Source organism: Portunus trituberculatus, unplaced genomic scaffold (genome assembly GCF_017591435.1).
Source record: "Portunus trituberculatus isolate SZX2019 unplaced genomic scaffold, ASM1759143v1 PGA_scaffold_202__28_contigs__length_962959, whole genome shotgun sequence".
Lineage (NCBI taxonomy): Eukaryota > Metazoa > Arthropoda > Malacostraca > Decapoda > Portunidae > Portunus > Portunus trituberculatus.
In genome coordinates, this window is record NW_025541370.1 from 323131 (window position 1) to 339883 (window position 16753).

Genomic DNA, 16753 nt, shown 5'->3' on the forward strand with positions numbered 1-16753 from the left:
ACGAGGACTTACTGTATATTGTTATGATATTGTATTGATTTGAGCTTCAATATGGCCTGTGAAGGAAAAGGTATGTAATCTATTTTGTGTATAGAATGCTTATTGTTAAGTCCTCGTTTGTTAGTGTGTGGTGCATGAATACTTTTTTTCAAGGTAACAATTAGTGGTATGTTGTATCTATGGTGGTGTTTGCTTGATTTAGGTTGAACCAATACTAAAGTGTGCTTATTGTGTTGTAGTACAGTTTTGTGCATGAGAAGTGAATGTTATTACCTTTAAGTTTTCCTATTACACTTGTATTGCTTTGCTTGACATTGTTTTTGCTTTGCCTCACTGATTATATTCATATCCTTGACCAAATATACTTTATTGCCAGTCTAACTGGTTTTCATGAATTGAAACATGTTTGTTTGCATTGATGTAGGATACCTAGCTATGTGTTAAAATGCTTAATGTATATTTGACTTGCTTGTGTGATGTCTCTGCTTTCCATACATAGTCTTTAGTGATATTTTGGGTGTAGCTAGGGCTTACAAACACGTGGGTATTCCCACAAAACCACCCCACCTGCTTCTAGGTGCTTAAACATGCATCTTTTATTTTGTAACTTTGAATGGTGATATGCTTATTGTGTTAGTTTGAACGCTGATATATAATGCTAATAATGTCTGAGGTCTGTGGTAATGGTGTATGCTCTGTTGTGGCATCTTGCATAGTACTTGATGTGATCAACTATGTAGCTTTTGTCTGCATGTACACCAATTGACTTTTCTCTATATATACCTTACTTCTTTTGCATGTTACATTTATTGTGTATGCTTCAAAAAACTGAAATTCACTCAACATGCTGCATGTGTTCCATTATAATCATTAGTGACTCAAGTATTTTCTGTTCTGTGAAAGTAAGCCCCTCCTACACGTCATTCCTACCCATTATCCTGATAATTACTCAAATGTCAATTTTTCACTGCTTAACTTTTTCACTTTTTTTCAAAGTAATCCCTTTGGAAGAGAATTAAGGGTTAAGACACATTTCAAACTAAGTTGGGCCTCCCACCTTGTTATTATTTTGTGAGAGCCCTTTGTTTGTTTGTGTGTGTTGCCTTTATCATGTAAGACACAGTTTCCCTTACAGTTTTGATCATCATTAGGATTGAGAGACTAGAGTACCCTGACTTATAGTTTTGTCTTCAACATTTTTAGAACAATGATAACAATTATGATGAGACACAGCATGATTAATACATTGAAGTATTCATTATTGTTTAAATATCATATTTAGATACTAAACATGAAATAAAAACACAAATGAACCATTGTTTTTCTGCTACCTTTATTATAAGTGTTGACTCAACACACTACAAAAAGGTACATACACACATACTGTGTATGTACCTTTGGGCATGTGTATATTAGATAGTTTGACTTCTTTACTGATGTTATAAGCCTTTGTATGAAGTGAACATTTTCTTGACTTGGAACAATAAGCGATTCTTTCTATAGTGAAAATAGGATCTCATATACTATTATATGCAGCTAAGAATTTATTATTCCCTCCTAGTGTTGGTGGTTATTTTTTGTGATAGTATTTGTTAAATATCTAGTATATACATGCCTACAGTGACCTCTAATAGCAGAAAGAAGAGTTGATAGGAGTAGGGGTACCTAATTAAGCAGAGTTGGAAGTCAATACATGTGGTGAGCGTGTCATCAGATCACCCTGAATACGATATGAAATACCACAACCAGGCAGTGGTAGCACTGAGACGAGTTTGTAAGCACGCGGTTTGAGACTTGTTTGCTTACGGTTATAGGTGGCGTTGGTGTGAAATAAGGTAACTGGCAACCAGTAATGTACGCAGTTTAACCAGTACTCTCAATCCTTCACCACTATTCTGTCCATCTCTCTAATGTAAGAGTTAACCAGTACTCTCAATCCTTCACCACTATTCTGTCCATCTCTCTAATGCAAGAGTTAACCAGTACTCTCAATCCTTCACCACTATTCTATCCACCTCTCTAATGCAAGAGTTAACCAGTACTCTCAATCCTTCACCACTATTCTATCCATCTCTCCAATGAATGAGTTAACCAGTACTCTCAATCCTTCACCACTATTCTGTCCACCTCTCCAATGAATGAGTTAACCAGTACTCTCAATCCTTCACCACTATTCTGTCCACCTCTCCAATGCAAGAGTTAACCAGTACTCTCAATCCTTCACCACTATTCTGTCCACCTCTCTAATGCAAGAGTTAACCAGTACTCTCAATCCTTCACCACTATTCTGTCCACCTCTCCAATGCAAGAGTTAACCAGTACTCTCAATCCTTCACCACTATTCTGTCCACCTCTCCAGTACTCTCAATCCTTCACCACTATTCTGTCCACCTCTAATGAAGAGTTAACCAGTACTCTCAATCCTTCACCACTATTCTGTCCACCTCTAATGGAAGAGTTAACCAGTACTCTCAATCCTTCACCACTATTCTATCCACCTCTGTAATGCAAGAGTTAAGAAACAAGATTGATGAATTACATGGACTTGTAAGGTGGGATTGGTCCTTTAGAGAATCTTCTTTGATATGCTTAACAGAGACTTGGCTCCAAGAAGATAAAGATCCCAACTCTGCCTTTACTTTAGATGGTTTTACATTAATGCGAGGTTACAGGACTGTTGATTCAGGTAAGTCGAGCGGAGGTGGCGTTTGTGGTTCTATCAATAGCAAATGGTGTAGTGATGTTTCCATGTACGAGACATGCTGCAATGGTAATATTGTGTATATAGTACTATCTCTGAGGCCTTTTTATCTACCTCGAGAATTTAACAAAATATATGTTATTGTAGTACCGTATACATCCCTCCGAGTTCTGATGCAAAGGAGGCTGAGAATATTCACACCACACTATCACCACACACACCACTGTCGCCACACATCATACACCACACTGCTCTCTTCCACTCTATCAGTACACACACCACACACATTTTGTATTGTTTTTATTTATTTATTTATTTGTGTTGCTTTTTATTAGTTTTGAATGTCGATAATTTGTCAAAGCAATGTTTAGAAGCAAGAAATAGGGCAAATAGGATCCTGGGTTTTATAAATAGAAAATGTTAGTTACAAAAGTAAGGAAGTGGTGCGTAGCTTATATAATTCCTATGTTAGGCCCCATTTAGAGTATTGCATACAGGCCTGGTCACCCCATTATAGGCAGGATATCAACATGTTAGAAGCAGTTCAGAGAAGAGCAACTAGGATGATACCAGCATTAAAGTGGCTGGAGTATAGAGATAGATTAAAGGAATTAAACATGTTTTCATTTGAGAGGAGATGTATAAGAGGGGATATGATAGAGTTATTTAAAATGTTCTCAGATACAAACTACATAGATGTGAGATCTTTCTTTACCTTAGAGGAGGGAAGTAGGACTAGAAATCATGGCAGGAAGATTAGAAAGCAAGGCTGCAGGTTAGATATAAGAAAATATTTCTTTAGTCATAGGGTGGTAGACTTCTGGAATGCATTGCCAGAGAGGGTTGTAAATAGCACTAGTTTGACAATGTTTAAAAAACAGATTAGATAAGTAATTCAATTTATTAGATTTATAGTTATGTATAGCGCTGCATGATAGTTTTTATAAGAAATTTACTATAGTTAAACAAGACATGATCCCCATGTATGGGGATCACAGATTGTAGAGGAATTCGCTGCAGGACTTAGCCCTGTTAATGGGCCAAATATTTAGAATTAGTATATAATGTATTGTGTACTTGTAAGTGTATCTTTAAGTACTGATGACGAGGTCGCTGTGCGACTGATACAGGATAACCTAGATGGGCCCTGGTGGCCCTTTGTTTTAATATTATTTATGTTATCTCACACGGTTTATCATGTTTTTTTTTAATGATTGTGTTATTTTTGTTGTTTCGTATTATTTTTTTTTTATTTTTTTATTCGGTTTATATATTGTTTGTATCTTCAAATAGATTAAAACCATAAAACATTGAGTATTCCACACATAATTCCCAGATAACTTTGAAATAGTGAGAATTTAGCACAAGCAAGGACATAGTATTGGAATTGATTGTATTGTGAATGGTGAGTTTGGTAATGTCGACATTTTGAAGCTCCCAATGGCTCCTCGTATCCTTAAATAAAGTCAAACCCTAATAACAGTGAATATTCCACACCAAATTCCGTGTTAATTTTGAAAGAGTGAGAAGTGAACACATACAAGGAGGTAGTATTGGAATTTGTAGCGGGCAAGGAGAAGAGAGTGAATTCCCTTAGAAAGCCACAGGTTTAGATGGCGTCGGTACTTCCCGTCAAGACACACGGTTGACCTCACTGGAGTGCCGTTATATTTGCAGCCTGTATAGAGGTGACAGTGCCGTGACAGAGGTGGTGGAGGTTATTAATGCACCAAGGAACAGGTGTGTAAGGTGTGGCAGTGGTGTTGATAAGGGATTAGTGTGTAAGGAGGGAAAGAAGTGTGATGGGCCGAGTGCACGTCTGCTCCATGTCAACAAACTTATGGTGACGGCCGTGTGGTGGTGTTTGGTGTTGCTTATACACCCCATAAACACACTCAACATGCCCATATACACCCACACACACAAAGTGAAGTGATGACATTCCCGACAGCACCAGCGGCGAGACAAGAGAGCAATGCAACTCTTCACCACGACTCTCCACAACGCCTCACCATCATTTATTTCAGCTATTTCTAAGGCCACTCTCTTATTTGTAGGTTTTCTTTGCATAGGAGAGTGAAAACAGTGCCCAAATGTTGAAAAGGTGATGGATATAAGGAGCAGTTGTCAGTATTACCAGCTATTATTTGCTTCTTTGACTCACCGTAAGCCAAACATGTGTTAGAATGGAACCACTACTCTAGCATTGCATGTTTCCTGGCCAACTTTTCTAGATGGGGCTTCATTTGGTTGTGGTGAGATAATAAATGTAACATAAGGATTATGGAGCCCGCGGATGTTGCGTCCCGCCCCGCCCCGCCCCGCCCCAACCCAGCCCCCGAGCACCACCCCTGTCCCCCCCGTGGCAACCTGCGGGTTCCAATACTTTTTTTGATATATTCTCTAAAAATAATATTACGCTTTCATGGTGTGTTTTTATGGTTTGTCTAAACATTTCGTTGTGTTTGAAGTGTGTTCCGCGCCTGTGTTCGGTAAATATGTGGCGTTTAGTGGTGTTTTATAGCTTAAATAGGAGCTGCCATAACCGTCCAAATTTTCCATCTGTGAATTTCAACTCTTTTATTTCGAGGTGTAACTGGGCCTTTATAGTATATAGAAATTGCCTGTGCTTTTTTAGGCGTGAAATAATTCCATTGAGTGAAATATGTGGACTTTAAAGTGGTGTTTTGTCCCGTTTAACGTAAGTTTTATTTTTCAATTTTATTTGTTTACGTTTTTGTTTGACGGTCAAACTCGTTGTAGAATGCCTTAAAAGAAAGCTCAGACTCTGTACAATGTGTTAAAATACTCGCCAAGTGAAAATAGCTGGACTTTACAAGAGTTTTTAATGAGTTTAGAGTTTAATGGTTTTGTTTTACATTAATGCTCTTTCACTCGTTCACTTCTGGTTCTAGGTCAGTGTTGGATGCCTGAGAAGAGAGTTTATATTGTCTAATATTTTCGAAAGAAATATAAAGTGGAAATGGCTGGACGTTTTGGCAGCGTTATAAGTGGAAATGTTTATATACTCTTTATATACTTAATTTAGACAGTTTGTTAAAACTAGTTAAGCAGGAGATGTTTTGATGGTTTGGATATTAATTAAAGTTTCTAATAAGTCATAAAAAAGTAAGCATTCGGCCTTGGCTTCGTTTTTTCTTTAAGTCATTTTTAAAATTATATACGTAATTCAGCCGATTCGCCACTATTCCCGCGCTCTTGATGACGTCACAGCCAAGGTGGTGACTCATGGCCCAGGCTGGCGTCCCTCCCTCCCTACCGCCCAGTTCGTCGATATTTTGCCTAATATCTAGTGATTTCTACGTGTTTTCATGTGTTTCTTGGCTCAGGTGTGTAGATATTAGTAGCAGAAGGAAGAAGGGAAGAGAAATAAAGGAGGATGAGGAGGAAGGAAGGATAAAGGGAGGAATAAGTGTAGGAGCAGGCAAGCTACAATAGGTACTCTCCCTCCACTTCCTCAATATTTTGCCTAATATCTCGTGTTTTCTAAGTGTTTTGATGTGTTTCTAGGCTCAGGCGTGTAGATGGAAGCAGTAGAAGAAAGAAAAAAAGGAAGAGGACGAAGAAGAAAGGAAAAATGGAAGTGGAAGAGGAGGAGGAGCCAAGCCACAATATTTAGGTAAGTCCCCTTTTTAATGTTACCGTTCTTTATAACGCATTTTTGTGTTTTTGGGTTATACCTGAAGTATTTTGAGTATGTTTGGTAGTGTTGCAGGGTGTTTTCAGTGTGTGTTGGATGTTTTTAGGTATATTTTACATATCTTGAGTGTGGTGTAGAGGGGGTATTTGAATGTATGGGTGTGTTCTGAGTGCGGTTAGGAGAATTTCGAGGTGTTGTATGGTGTTTTAGATTAGTTTTAAGGGTTTGAAGTGGTCTGTGCGATTGTGTGGAGTGTGTGGGGATGATTTTGGTGTAGTTAGATGTTTCTAGTTGAGTTATGGGTTTATTTGTTAATATTTTGAAGTGTTGCATAGTGTTTTGAGTGTGTTTTGGGTTAATGTCCTCACTTACTTTTGCTAGTCTTGTATAATTTCATGGTATGATGGACGCAGCTGAGGTGGGCCTCCGCTGTGGCCAGGCAGTTCAGCCTTGCCGTCAACCCTCCAGGTGATGAGTGAGTTGCCGGTTGAGCTGGAGTGTCCTGGTATTGGGGGCTCGTCTGGTATTGTAGACAACCATCTGTGTAACCTTTTCGTGAAGAGGTCCGGTGTGACCCCTGGCAGGTTCGTGATGGTGTCCGGCACAGCGTTGAAGAGGTGAGCACCATTGTGTGAGAAGCAGTTGTCCATGCAAGTCTTTATTTTATGAGCCGTTGCTTCACATAGCACAACCGCCCTCTTCTTGGATGTGGTCAAGTTGTATAGGCAGGATATCAACATGTTAGAAGCAGTTCAGAGAAGAGCAACTAGGATGATACCAGCATTAAAGTGGCTGGAGTATAGAGATAGATTAAAGGAATTAAACATGTTTTCATTTGAGAGGAGATGTATAAGAGGGGATATGATAGAGTTATTTAAAATGTTCTCAGATACAAACTACATAGATGTGAGATCTTTCTTTACCTTAGAGGAGGAAATAGGACTAGAAATCATGGCAGGAAGATTAGAAAGCAAGGCTGCAGGTTAGATATAAGAAAATATTTCTTTAGTCGTAGACTTCTGGAATGCGTTGCCAGAGACGGTTGTAAATAGCACTAGTTTGACAATGTTTAAAAACAGATTAGATAAGCACTTAAATTTATTAGATTTATAATTATGTATAGCGCTGCATGATAGTTTTTATAAGAAATTTACTATAGTTAAACAAGACATGATCCCCATGTATGGGGACCACAAATTGTAGAGGATTTCGCTGCAGGACTTAGCCCTGTTAATGGGCCAAATATTTAAAATTAGTATATAATGTATTGTGTACTTGTAAGTGTATCTTTAAGTACTGATGACGAGGTCACTGTGCGACTGATACAGGATAACCTAGATGGGCCCTGGTGGCCCTTTGTTTTAATATTATTTATGTTATGTTATGCCCACATTTGGTACAAGGCCCTCCAGGATCTTGGGATTTTGAGCATTTTAAAGTGGTTTGGGTGTGTTTTGTGGTGTATATTCTGATTGTGATTTGTAAAGCGCAGGGCAGGCATGTTTTTTGGGGGTGATTGAAATATTAGTGTTAGTGAAACAGGAGTCTTTTAGAAATACAACTTAGGCGACCACTGTTTTCAAAGTCCACAGTTAGGAGGAAGTTTGTTCTTAAGAGTGTTTCTGCTTTTGATTTGATAGATATCATGTTAATCTGTCAATAGATCATCAAACATCCCTTCAAAACTGGAGGGGTTTGGGTGTGTTTTGGGGTTTTGGGGTGTTTGGGGTGAAAGAGTGTGTTTTGTGGGGTTTGGGTGTGTTTTGGGTGTTTGAGTGTTTTGGGGATTTGGGGATATTTGGGTGTGTGATTAGGGATGTTTTTTGGGGTGTTTTGAGTGTGCTTTGGTTGTGTTTAGGATGTGTTTGGGTGTGTTTGGATGTGTGTGTGTCTCATCTGCATGTTCAAACACTAGCAGGTGGTGTGACTTCATTTTATTTTTTTCTTACTTTTCAACAATGGTTGTGGTGGTAGTGGTGGTGGTGGTGGTGGTGATGGTGGTGGTGATAGTGGTGGTGGTGGTGATATTGGTGATGGTGAGGTGGTGGTGGTGGTGGTGGTGGTGGTGGTGATGGTGATGGTGTGGTGATGGTGGTGGTGGTGGTGGTGGTGGTGGTGGTGGTGGTGGTGGTGATGGTGGTGTGGTGATAGTAGTGGTGGTGGTGGTGGTGGTGGTGGTGGTGGTGGTGGTGGTGGTGGTGGTGGTGGTGGGTGGTGGTGGTGGTGGTGGTGGTGGTGGTGGTGGTGGTGGTGGGTGGTGGTGGTGGTGGTGGTGGTGGTGGTGGTGGTGTGGTGGTGGTGGTGGTAGTGGTGGTGTGGTGGTGGTGGTGGTGGTGGTGTGGTGGTGGTGGTGGTGGTGGTGGTGAGTGGTGGTGGTGGTGGTGGTGGTGGTGGTGGTGGTGGTGGTGGTGGTGGTGGTGGTGGTGGTGGTGGTGGGTGGTGGTGGTGGTGGTGGTGGTGGTGGTGGTGGTGGTGGTGGTGGTGGTGGTGGTGGTGGTGGTGGTGGTGGTGGTGGTGGTAGGTGGTGATGGTGGAAATGGGTGATGGTGGAGTTGGATCAGTGAAAATGGGTGAATGGAAAAGAGTAGTGGTAGTGGAAATGGATCAGCAGAAATGGGTGAAAGTGGAAATGGGTGATGGTGAAAATGGGTGGTGTTGGAAACCAGTGATGGTGGAAATAGACAAAATTAATTTTTTTTAATTTGAAAGTCAACTTTTTTAATTTGAAGTTCAGGTTTTTTCATTTGAAAGTTAAAAGGTGTACACTTATCCAATTTTTCTTTGAACTCTGCACACTCATTGGTGACACCACTTCTTCACCCAAACTGTTCCACGTCTCAACACATCTTTGCGGGAAACTCTATTTTTTAACATCTCTCAGACATCTTCCCTTCCTCAGCTTTTTACTATGCGATCTTGTTGTTTGAATGTCATATTCTTCTCTCAGTCTAACCTAACCTTGTCATTTTATTGATTGATTGATTGATTTTTCCCTAACCTAATCTAATCTAACCTAACCAAACATTTGCAGGTCCGCAGAAAACAACACGCCGATTTATTTGAAGTCAAGGACGGAGATTAAAACGGCCTTGAAAAACACCACACCCGTTTTGTCCAGTGTGTTTAGATGTGTTTTGGTATGTTTGGGTATATTGAGGTGTGTTTGAATGTGTTTGGGTGTGCACTACCATCTATACAAGACTTATATTATAAAGACAGTATATAAATATCACTGATATGTTACATGAAACAAACAGCTCTCAAACATTTTACTTGAGTGGGAAAGGAGTGCTAGAACAAGCAAGGAGAGAATGTATGGACAGAGGGAGGTGGAGGCTCTTCTGCCGTAGCCACCCCGTTATGGGACACTCCTGCAGAGAGTGAGGCATAAGAGAATAGAATAGATAAATAGATTCAAACAAATTGAACTACTATACTTACTGATAATGGTATCCTGCAACTTCAAGATGGCAAAAACTGTGTTTCTCTCCTTTGCCACAGCAGTTGTATTGCACAGCCAAGGAGTTTGTCACAGCATACCTAAGAATGCACTTCATTGTGTCTTGCAGGTTAGCACCCCTATCACACAAAAATGTGCAATCTGAAATGGAAAAGAAAAATCTTATACCTAATCTAACACACACAATCATTCACAAATAATCACCACTCCAATGCTTACCATAAACTAATTTGAAGTAATATCCCACTCAATTGAAAACTCAAGAAAACTGCTTGTTCAGCTTTATATTCACCCTTGCATTGGATTTGGTAAGTTGAGGTTGTTATTTAAGCCTCATTATCACTGCAATAAAGTACTAAGCATTAACCTGAACCACGTGACTCCTATACTGATCTTAATCTTGGTCCACGGCAGCCAGCGCTACTCCCATTGTAGTCCCAGTAGGTGGTTTCCCTTGCCCCTGGAGCCAATTTTTTGTGTAGCTGTTTTTTATGGGAAAACACAAAAAACATTCAGGTTCTCGTGAGGTGGCTGACCTGGCCCACGAGACGTCATCTTCAGGTCTGAGTAAGGAGGAGGATTCCCCTCCACAAGGGGTCTCTTGTTCTGGAAGTTCTTTTGAGGGATGCATTTCTGCTGCATATGATTATCTTGTAATGATAAATGTTAATCCATCATTTTCCTATCATGCCTTGCACTCACTTCTCAAGGCGTATGGTACGGTTGTTCGCATTCGACTGGTTTATGATAAGGACTTTCCTTCTAACCGATGCTATGTAACGTTTATGTCATGTGATGAAGCTCGTTTAGCTTATGAACATGTAGCATCTCTGCCCCTCGCCGGCCATGGCTTTAAAACTGAATTTCTCCAGTCACGAAATATTTCAGACAGTGACATGGATTACATCCCAAATGTTTTGAAAACTATTTAGAGAATTCAGTTCCAGCAGTCCGCCAGATCCCACCTCCACGTTGGTTTGTGGCGTACTATAGAAATGGGCGTGGAAATTTCATCCATGCCTCCCGGTACCTGTCCAAAGAAATCGGCACGATTCCTGAGGGGAATCTGAAAAAGTATGGGAAGGGGGTGCTTGTGCGAGCAAAAGATCTTACGCAAGCTAGGATGTTGCAACATCTCCCATGCCCTTCTGACAGCATGTTTGAGACTGTTAAGGCTAATCCCACCTTTAACTATAGCAAAGGCTGTGTTTATAGCCAAGACCTCTATGAATTCCCAGAAGAGGAAATACTAGCAATGTGCCCTAGCTCAGTACAAAAGGTGACTAAGATGAGGAACTCCTCCAACATGGTCCTTCTCACTTTTTTTGGGTCCACCCTTCCTGACCGTGTTAATATCGGTCCTATCAACCTTAGGGTGAGGCACTTTGTTTCTCGCCCTCTTCAGTGCTTCTCATGCTATGGGTACGGTCACGGAAAAGCTCGTGTAAGGAAGCTTCCCGATGTGGTAATTGCTCTGCACTCGACTCGCATTCAGAGGAGCATTGCAATGGTGCAGCTTATTGTTTTCATTGTCGTGATGCTCACCAGGTACGTTCCAGGCAATGCCCTAGGTATCGCCTGGAGCAGGACATTCTACAGCTTGCCAATAGTCAGTTTATCAGCCTCGGTAGCGCCCGCCGTGAACTCCTGTACCGCCAGAAGGATGGTACTGGTGCGACATCCTATGCTTCATTGGCGCTCGCTCTTCGGCTGAGTCTGCCGGTCCGAAGACAACTCCTCCTGCTACCTCTCGCTCTGTTGGGGCGGGTGGTACTGTTTATCTGGCTAACAGGTTTGCCATATTTTGGCTGATGACTCGGTTGAGTCATCTCTTAGAAGTGACGAGAAAAATACGGACTTGAACAAAGTTACCCATGTAGTAGATGTCCATTTGCCACCTGTATCTCCTAAGCCTTTCAAGGGTCTAACTAAGCGGCACCGCTCTCTGGAGTCGTTAGATTTAGCTCAGCATAAGCAGTCTAAGTTTTCTCCCGGTGCTTATAATCGTGAGTCCTCCAGGGACCGCTCTGCTAGGGTAGCTCCAGTAGTTTCTGTCCAGCCTTCTGTGATGCCCTCCGTCTCAGATCGGGCTTCTTATGATGAGGACGGTCTGAGCATGGAGACGTCCGATGATATTGTCATAGCCGTCCTCGTGGACCAACTGTATCGGAAAGTAGTCCTGCCTGATCCTCGTCCTCCGAGGACCAGTCAAAGTGATGATAGTTCGCATCACCCACCGATAAGCCGAAAGGCTGAGGTCCAACGACCCGGCACACCTCAATTCCCGGTGTCTTCTCGTCGTTTGATTAGTTCTAGTCAGGTCAGTCACGGGCAGCCTCAAAAGGCTCGCTCGTCCACTGCACCCAAATAGTCGTCTTCAAGCTTCTACAATGGAACTGTAGAGGCCTTCGCGCCTCGTGGGGGGAACTCCGAGCTTTGCTGTCGGAGTTCTCTCCAGCCTGTGTAGCTCTACAAGAGACTATGATAGGTGATAGTACTTATTCTAGTCCTCCTGGCTATCGTGGTTTTTTTAACACTCCTTTCCCTGACCAGGGCCACCACGGTGGCACAGCTATTCTAGTCCGTCAGGATATACCTGTTATCCCGGTACAACTTAACTCTCCCCTTCAGGTGGTTGCTGTTAAGGTCTTTATGGGACGACTGTACACCATCTGCAGTTTATATCTACCTCCTCGGCTTCCTGTCTCCAGGGGTGAGCTTGACGGCCTGGTGCGTCAGCTGACTCCGCCTTTTCTTTTGTTGGGAGATTTTAACGGCCGTCACCCATTGTGGGATGAAGGTGCTAGTAATCCTCGTGGGGTTTTAATCGGTTCTTTTATTGAGGATGAGGAATTGAGATTTTAAATTCTGGGATGTTACACATTTCCACACTCCTACTGGGACTTTTACAGCTATCGATCTTTCTCTTTGTACATCTAATTCTTTCCTTGATTTTAATTGGCGAGTCCTACCGGATTTACACGGTAGTGACCACTTTCCGATTTTATTGCAATCTGTGAAATCTGAGCCACAGTCCCGGCCACCACGCTGGGTTTTAGACAAGGCAGATTGGCGTCGATTCACAGACCTTAGCTCTTTTATTCGTCCGCTTGCTGACTTTTCTACTTGTGCTGAGGCTGTTGATTATTTTACTGATTTTTTTATTTCTTTAGCCCTTCAGACAATCCCTAGGACATCAGGTCGCTTTACTAAGCGTCCCGTTCCTGGTGGAACGCAGCATGCACTGCAGCGGTTAAAGAGAAACGGTCAGCTTTCTCGTCTCCGGCGACATCGTGGGGACCCACAGTGCCTGGAAGCTTTTCGGCGATGCCGAGCTCGGGCCCGCCGCATTTTGAAAGAGGCACAAAGAGCCTCGTGGAAAGCCTATATCTCTACCATAAACGTCCGCACCCCTCTTACGGATGTCTTCAACAAAGTCCGCCGAATTGCTGGGAAGTATTCTGCTGCTTCCCCACCAATTTTGTTGTCTGCTGGGCGAACGGTGGCAGACCCTAGGAATGTCGCTGACCTCTTTGCGGAGCACTTTGCCAGTGTTTCCCAGAGGCATCCTGCAGGTCCGGGCGCACGTCACCGCCAGAGAATGGAATCTCTCGGCATAAACTTTTCTTCTGCTGGAGGGGAGTCTTATAATGTCCCTTTCTCTGCTTCCGAGTTGCGGACCGCTTTGTCCCAGTGTCACGACTCTTCTCCTGGGCCAGATGATATACCTTATGCCTTCTTGCGCTACATGTCTGACACTGCTTTTAACTTTCTTTTAAATCTATATAATATGATTTGGCATACCGGTGACTTTCCATCTTCTTGGGCTGTGGCAGTGGTTCTCCCATTTCCGAAGCCTGGGAAAGATAATCTCCAGGCTACGAACTACCGTCCTATATCTTTAACGTCCTGTATTTGCAAAGTGTTAGAAAAGATGGTAAATATAAGACTCATGTGGTATTTGGAGAGGGGGAAGTACTTGTCACCGGTACAGTACGGCTTCCGAAAGATGAGGTCTACTACTGATGCTCTTTTATCCCTAGAGTCTTCCATTTGTGAGGCCTTCGCTAATCACCACCATCAAGTAACAGTCTTTTTTGACCTGGAGAAGGCCTACGACACGGCTTGGTGTCATGGCATTTTACAGTCTTTGTTTAATTTGGGCCTTCGGGGCCACCTTCCTATTTTTATCCAGCAGTTTTTATCCAGCCGTTTTTTACGGGTTCGAGTTGGGAGTGTTCTCTCCGATGCTACAGCTTTAAATGACGGTGTCCCACAGGGAAGTATTCTTAGTGTTACGCTATTCGCAGTTGCAATAAATGGTGTTATAAATACTCTACCGGATGGCATTCACAGTTCTTTATATGTGGACGACTTGTGCATCTCTTTTGCTGCTTCTAGGATGTCACTGATTGAGCGCAAGCTCCAACTGGCGATCAATAGGGTGTCCAGTTGGGCCAACATGAACGGTTTTCGATTCTCCACCTCGAAGACCGTAGCCATGCATTTTTGTCGCAACCGTGGTGTCCATCCAGACCCGGATTTATACCTCGCCAATAGACGCCTCTCATGCGTGGAGGCGACTCGATATCTTGGCCTTTTATTTGACAACCGTCTCACCTGGGTTCCCCATTTTCGCTCTCTTAAGGGTGCGGACAGGGACACGTTGCTGTTGCTTCACCGTACACTCATACTTCTGAAGCTGGAATACGGCTGTGAGATCTACTCATCCGCAACAGATGCACGACTACGCTCGCTTGACCCCGTGCATCATGCTGGGGTCCGCTTGGCTACGGGTGCATTTCGGACATCTCCAATACCTAGCCTTCTAGTGGATGCTGGTTTCTGGCCGCTCGACCTCCGGCGCCAGTCTTCGATGCTCCGGTGTTGGTTTTGCACCCACCGTCTGCCTGATTTTGTCCCCTGTGTGTCAATGTTGCGGGACTCGCGCTCGCAGGCGTATGTCACTCGACCGAGTCTCCCTAAACCTTTTGGCCTACGTGTTGCAAATCTCATGGCAGAGTTATCTATCGACCCCACTCCTGTGTACTCTTTCCGTCTCCGCGAGTTGGTAATTGGCAGCTTCCTGTTATCTCATTATGCCCTGCCATGGATGGCAAGAAGGATTTTTGCCAGCTCTGTCCCACACACGGTTTTAGAACACTTTTTATGCATTCTGATGATATCCCTGTTTTTACTGATGGCTCCAAATCCGACTCAGGCGTTGGATTTAGTGTGGTTTTCCTCTTTTATCGGTCTGGCAGCCTTCCTTCAGTGGCGTCCGTTTTCACTGCGGAGCTGTCTGCCATAGTCCTAGCTTTACAAATAATTTTACTCTACCGGTTTCGTCTTTTACAATTTTAGTGACTGTCGCAGTGCTCTTACTTCTCTCTCTTGCACTATATCCTTTAACCCTTTGGTTTTATCAGCCCTGGAGTGGCTATACCTTCTTACACAACGAGGATATCGTGTTGGGTTCTGTTGGGTTCCTGGTCATGTTGGTGTTCCAGGAATGAACACGCAGATCGCCTCGCTAAACAGGCAGCAAGTCGCGCTCCATCTCCTGCGTCTGTTCCGTTTCGAGATGTCTTTCCTCTAATTCGTGAGGCAGTTGCAGCAATCTGGCAGAGGAGATGGCTAACGGAGTCGCAACCTCGAAAATGGAGAGATCACTATTTCTCTATCCCTCACTGGACATACACCCATGTTCGAGATCGACGTTTACAGACTTTATTGGTGCGACTGCGTATAGGTCACACGTACCTTACACAGAGGTACCTGTTGACCAGGAACCCTCAACCTTACTGTGATGACTGTCTGGTGCCGCTTACCGTGCGGCACCTATTGGTAGAGTGCCCTAGTTTGATAGACCACGCTACCTCTACCGCTGTCGTGGTAGAGATAGCGGTGTCTATTATATCTCAAAGGTCCTTGGACCAAAGTGTCTGGCTCAAGGCCATGACGTTTGTAGATTTTTGGGAGAAGCTGGCCTTCTCCCAAAGCTGTGATTTTATTTAATTTTAATATATGTATTTTAATGTTTTATGTATATTATTGTAGCTTTTGTTTTAATTACCATTAATTTTATCGTTTTCACTTGTTTTAGCTATTTTATGTATTTTATTTAAGTTTATTATATGTATTTTTAATGTTTTATTGAATTTTATTGTAGTTTTAGTATTTTTTGTTACCTTTGATTTTATCTTTTTTAATTTCTTTTAGTTTAAAAGTAAAATATCGTAGCGGCGCCATATGACCGTTGATGTTGCGGCGCCTAATATTAAAATCCATCCATCCTATACTGATCTCCGTTAATAATGAAATACTAGCTTTGATAAGCACACCACACTAACTCCCTCCTTCTCCTCTTTACAGGTGAGTACCTGTATCACAGGTCACACCGTGGGACTGACACCGCTGGAGCAACCCTTCGGAATAAAGTCAAGTACAAATTACGGTTTGCTAGGCATTAGGTGTTAGGCATAGGGCGATAGGCAGCATGGCTAACCATTCTCTTCCAGGTACATGTTAATTATCTAGTCTTCTCCAGTAATGCCCTGGTTAGCGCACCGTGGCGGCAATCCTAGAGCCTCAGTTTTATTTATTTTTGGGTGTGGTTTGATATGGTATTTTTGTTGTTCCAGGGTTGCGTGGTAGGTGCGTTCACTGGTCTGGGCTGTGTTGGTGCGTGTTCTGAAGAGATGACTGTAGAAACGCTGGCTGCTGATGACTACAGCCGCACAGAGGTAGTGTAATGTACAAGCTGGATGGAAGTATGCAAACCTCGCAATGAAGATGGAAAAGTTGAGGAAATGGTTCTTCTATCTTGACTTTTGCCTAAAATAAGCTTCTTGTGTGTGTGTGTGTGTGTGTGTGTGTGTGTGTGTGTGTGTGTGTGTGTGTGTGTGTGTGTGTGTTGTATTTACCTAGT

At 42.7% G+C, this 16753-nt stretch overlaps 1 long non-coding RNA gene across 2 annotated transcripts; it reads left to right on the forward strand.

The window, feature by feature from the left end:
• The first annotated feature begins 6281 nt into the window (after positions 1 to 6281).
• Positions 6282 to 10195, forward strand: LOC123500322. Of its 2 annotated transcripts, none has more exons than XR_006673260.1 (3): positions 6282 to 6341; positions 6776 to 6979; positions 9394 to 10195. It is a non-coding gene; the product is annotated as an uncharacterized LOC123500322 (long non-coding RNA). The 2 variants fall into 2 exon arrangements; XR_006673259.1 differs by having other exon boundaries at positions 6287 to 6341; positions 6744 to 6979.
• Positions 10196 to 16753: the final 6558 nt, after the last annotated feature.